Source organism: Kogia breviceps, chromosome 4, assembly GCF_026419965.1.
Source record: "Kogia breviceps isolate mKogBre1 chromosome 4, mKogBre1 haplotype 1, whole genome shotgun sequence".
Taxonomy (NCBI): Eukaryota; Metazoa; Chordata; class Mammalia; order Artiodactyla; family Physeteridae; genus Kogia; species Kogia breviceps.
In genome coordinates this window covers 59,491,969-59,497,968 of record NC_081313.1, presented here as the reverse complement: position 1 = coordinate 59,497,968, position 6,000 = coordinate 59,491,969, and positions in this window count along the sequence as shown.

Genomic DNA, 6,000 nt, shown 5'->3' with positions numbered 1-6,000 from the left:
ATGGTTGAGTATTTCTGGAGGGTAGATTCCAAGAAACAGAATTCCTGAGTCAACTTTCAGAGGTGTTTCCCTCCTATTCCACCATATAAGAGAACATATTTCTCCCACATCTAATCAATACCAGACACTAAATATTATCAATTTTTGATGAAAATAACGGGTAAAATTTTTACCAATCTGGAAGTGAAAAAGTTCACTTTTTGTTGTTTTAAACTCATAATCCAAAGAACAAACACAAAATGAAGTTTTAAGATTTTATCTAATTCTAATTCTCCTCCTAAGGTGAGAGAGTCTCCCAAAGGCTCTGAAGGTATAGGGGAATGAGGTGGCTCTACTGAAGGTGGATACAGGGGTATGAGCAAACCTAGGTAGGCAAGATGAGAACGTGAAGCGTAAAGGGATCATAGACAGGAAACTGGAGCAGACTTCTGTAGAAGAAAGGAAGTGAATGAGGCAGGAAAGTAAGAGGAGGCAAGCATGGCAGCAGTTGGCCTGGAACCTGGATGGTTCCGCACTAGATGCACAATGTATTTAACCATATCAAAACATTCAGCTAGGGCTTCCCTGGTGGCGCAGTGGTTGAGAATCTGCCTGCCGATGCAGGGGACACGGGTTCGTGCCCTGGTCCGGGAAGATCCCACATGCCGCAGAGCGGCTGGGCCCGTGAGCCATGGCCGCTGAGCCTGCGCGTCCAGAGCCTGTGCTTCGCAACGGGAGAGGCCACAACAGTGAGAGGCCCGCATATCACACACACACACACACAAAAAAACATTCAGCTGAGCAACTAGCTGTGGTGGTTTTGGTCCTGCCCCATGGTAGCCCTACCCAGTCTAGCTCCCTGAATAGTGATCTCAAGGATAAGTGGCCATGGGCTAGAGATTGTCAGGCCTTCCCTTAAACATTCTCCAGGCCATTCATTCATTCAGCCATTATTTGTTGAACATTTACTAAGGGCCAAGCACTGGCATAAATGTCAAGGATACAGTGGGTATAAACTGGTGAACAGACAAGTAAATATATAATCACAAACTGTGAACAGTTTTATGGAGGAAAAGAACAGAATATGATGAGGAAGAATAAAAAGAAATACCTAATTTATATTGTTAGGTTAATGATAATGGTGGAGGTAGGCCTAGGGGAGGCTTCTCTGAGGAAGTGACATTTAGGTTGAGAACAGATAAACAAAAATTAGTGTTGGAAGAAGAGCTTTGATGAAGAGGAAATATCAGGTGCAGAGATCCTCAGGTAGGAACAAACAACCCAATAACTGAAAGTAGACTGGAGTGTGGTGTGCCAGGGCACCAGTGGCAGAAGATGAAGTTGGAGAAGTAGGCAAGGACCAGATAAAACAGGGCATTATAGGCCACTGTCGCAAGTTGGGTTCTGAGATGGAGTTTAGTTTGCAGGATATTTATTAAAGAGTTCCCTCTAGATCAACACATGTGGAAAAGGGGAAGGAAGTAAGAAAGATGGGCAGAGCAAGAAGTGAGCTGAGGTTCAGGCCCAAATGACAGCTACAGCCAATCTCATGTGGAGCTATAACTGTCTTTCAGGCCAAGATGGCCAAGCATTTATGCCACTGCATTAACCTGTTATTGGATGTGGGCCACCCTGGGAAGGGCAGGACCTTAGGCAAGGCAGCTCCCTTCCACTGAAGGGACTGATAGCTGAAGGTATCCACCAACAGCATTCTCAGTAGCCAGAGCAACAGATCCTTTTTTAAAGGGGGATCTGGGCAGGACACCACAGTGTTTCCCATAGCCATTGTCTTGGAAGTTGGGATTTTATTTCTATGCAATAGGAAGCCACCAAAGATAGAAGAGAAGTGGATGACACAGCTCAATACACATGACCAATATGGCTACTGCGTAGAGAATGGATCAGAGGGGGTAAGCTTGGCAGCAGAGAGACCAGCCAGGAGGCGGTGGTCTAGGCAAGAGATGATGAAGGCTATAGGATTAGGGTGGGAGAAGTGGAGATGGAGAGAAGTGAAGAGATTTGAGTTGTATGGAAGAACGGAATTGATGAAGGCTTATATAAGTGAGGCGGGGCAGTACCAAGAATGCCCAGATGGAGCCTGATTTCTCAGAGGCCTGGAGCTCTGGAGCTAGGGATTCTTTCAAGAAGTCACCTGGTGAGGGACTGATATAAGCACTGCCCTGGGGAAAGGAGGTGATAAGTAACAATGCTGTGTTAAAGGAAAAAGGAAAGTTAGCACTCGAAGATTTACTTCAATTTACCTTGGAAAACGTAAAAAAAAAAAAACAAACCTGGAAAGCCACATTCAAACTTAGAAAAGATGATAGAATTAAATTCTTCTATCCAATATGAAGTCCACTGACACATTATGGGAGTATATGTGCAAAATCAAAGGTTATGCAAAAGAACCCAATATTCTTCAAAACATAAATTTGATTTATCTAAGCAGTTTTTGCAGAGTATTGCAAAGAGAATTTGATTGTTTGGGGACACAGCTTTGAACTTGCTTTCGTTCAACAACAAATCAGGTTGAATGTAGCCTCAGCCTCGATATGACATTAACATAATGGGCCAGCAATGATCTGGTCCTCAAACAAGGGAGCAGAGCAGCATCTGTGGAAAAGGCAGCATTGGTTTTGGAACAAAGATTTGCCCATGCAACTACATTACATGCAGTTGTCGGGCACTTTCAATCATGACCACTTTGAACCATAGCATTTTAGAGCTGGAAGGGACTGTTAAAAAACATATGATTCAACTATTCTATTTTACAGATGAGAAGATTGAGCCTCAGAGCAGTTGATTGACTTATGACCACATAGGAGATTTGTGACAGAACATAAACTATGATCCAGCTTTCTTACCCTGTACATTTTCCACTATACCACTGCCCTTCAGATGATTAGAGATGGAAGAAATGCTGCAGAGGGGAGTTAGCCAGTTATTCCTAAAATGAGGATTCTCTCTCTCAGGACATGACAAAAAGGGTTTGCTTACTGTTGACTCCTCACCAAAAGAAATTGATTGTCAAATCAATATAAACAGTCCATAAATTATTTAACATACTATTCTCAAATGTGTCTTTCTCTTGAATGTAGATCTATTCACATTTAAAATTTTTCCTGAAAGCACCCTCAAGCTTCAAATGTGTCATTAGAAGAGTGCTCACACCCATGAATTTCCAACTTTCATACCAAATTTGTAGTGCCTTTCTTTTTCATAAAGGTCAGTGAACAGAAACTGCATTCGGAAATGCAGTCTCCTGGATTACAAACTTTCCAGAGAATTCTGTGTGGTGTTCAAGCCGTCACACACACTGCAGAACCAACTGCTGACCCATGAAGGAAATAGCATGTCATAGAGACCTTTTGTACAATTCCTTTTGTTAAGAGAACCGGTGAGCCTCAACTGAATTCAATCTTAAATTCCCAGTGCACCACAGCTGGATGTCTACAGAGAAATATGTGTCCTTCTAGGATATTGTAAAACATAAATTTGGAAACTTTTGTCCTTTTCCAGAATAATGTGAGGAAGCATGAAATATTTCTGTTTGCATTTACAGATGGTCCCCTTCCCAAATGTCTCCACATTGCAACTGAGACTATTTTAATGGGTGTTGCCAGACTTAGCAGGGAGAGGGGAGAGAGACAGAGTGGAGGGGAGGAGAGGATAAAGGAGTGGATGGAGAGGAGAGGAGAGGAGAGGAGAGGAGAGGAGAGGGGAAGTGGAGGAGAATAGAAGGGAGTAGAAGGGAGGGGAGTAGAGGAGAGGGGAAGGATGGGGGGGACAAAGAAGGGAAGAGAGAATGCTTATGAACCAGCTCTCATCAAGCTTTTTTTCCACTGCTTTCTCCTAGAGGCTAAGAAGAATTTGGGGAAATTTCCATAAAAATCTATTTTTGTTGGTATGACAGATAGAATTTTGACAGTAAAAGTTCTGATAAATACGAAACACACACAACTAGTCTGTACTCAGGACTTCCAGAGCTTTAGGATCCAGCCAATATTTTACAAAATATAAAAATACAAACAAAAAATAAATATTTCTTTCGTTCAAAAAAAGTAGTTTGTTTCTCTTAAAATATAAAAGATAGACCATGCTCAGTAAGTAACCAAAGACTGAGAGCAAAGTATGAGACTAAATAAAATAATTTATATAAAGTGATTAGCATAGTACCTGCACTTAGAAGGAGCTCAGCAAACACTAACTTATTATCATTATTATTTGTGTAATGGTGCAACCCAATAAAACTTACAACAAAATTAATTGGACACAAATTACCTACATACATAAATGTTGGTGTATGTGGTAATTAGCCATAAATGATAAGTTCTCATAAATTTTTATAATTAACATTACCCTTACAGAACCAGATCTAGTTTTTCTTTCTGTTTTAGAGTTTTGCATCCATATAATGTAACATGACATATTTTCCCTAACTGCAAATTAATCCTCTTTCCACATTCATGATAGTCCTATTCCTGGAAGCCACAAAGGCCAGATAGTATTCTCCCAAGCAGGTGCCCCTGCTTCCCCACCTGACCTTAGGCACACATTCCCTGGTTCTCCTATGGAGGGGGCCTGGCCTGGGTACCTGAAGACAGAGGGCTCAAGGCTGCTGACTCTAGAGTGTGAGCAGTGCAGAGAAGGCCAGTAGCATACCCCCAGAGAAAGGACCAGTGTAAAGGGACAGGCTGGGGGTAGGAAGGCTCAGACAGGGCAAGGGATGTCAGTGAACCTTTCAATTTCTCTGCAGAAATCTTACAGGCCAGGAGATAGTGGGATGATATATTCAGAGTTTTGAAAGAAAAAACTCCAACCAAGAATACTTTAACCAGCAAGGCTCTCCTTTGGAAATGAAGGCGAGATAAAGACTTCTCCCAGACAAAAGCTGACGGAGTTCACCATAACTAGACCTGCCTTACAACAAATGCTGAAAGGAGTTCTTCAAAGTGAAATGAAAGAACAGTAACAAGTAATATGAAAACACATGAAAATATAAAAAACACTGGTAAAGGTAACTATATAGTTAAATTCAGAATATTCTAATACTGTAATATGGTGGTATATTTACCACTTAACTCTAGTATAAAGGTTAAAGGACGAATATATTAAAAATAACTATAGCTATAATAATTGGTGAATGGACGCAATATAAAAAGATGTAAATTGTGACAAAAACATAAAATGGAGTGGAGTAAATGGGTAGAATTTTTATATAAGATTGATGTTAAGTTGTTATCAGATTAAAATAGACTGTTATAACTATAGGATGTTTTATGTAAGCCTCATGGTAACCACAAAGAAAACACCTACAGTAGACAGACTAAAGATAAAGATAAGGTAGTCAAAGCATACTATTACAGAAAATCATTAATTCACAAAGGAAGACTGTGAGAAAGGAACAAAGGAACAAAGGAATTACAAAACAGCCAGAAAACAATAAGATGTCATTAATAAATCCTTTGCTATCAATACTTACTTTAAATGTAAATAAATTAAATTCATCAATTAAAAGGTATAGAGTGACTCGATGGGTAAGAAAAACAAGACCCAACTGTATGCTGCCTACAAGAGACTTATTTCAGCATTAAGGAAACACACAGGCTTAAAGTTAAGGGATGGAAAAAAGATATGCCATGCAAATAGAAACCAAAAGAGAACAGAGGTAGTTATACTTATTTCAGACAAAATAGACTTTATGTCAAAAACCGTAACAAGAGACAAAGAGTCTCATTATATAATGATAAAGGGGTCAATTCTTTAAGAGGATATAATAATTGTAAATATTTATGCACCCAATGTTGGAGCACCTAAATATATTAGATCTGAAGGGAGAAACAGACAGCAATTCAGTAACAGTAGGGGAATTCAATACCCCACTGTCAACAATGGATAACTCATCCAGACAGAAAATCAATAACAAAATATTGGACTTGAAATACATATTAGAACAGATAGACTTAACAAATACATACAGAGTATTCCATCTGAAAGCAACAGAATACACATTCTTCTCAA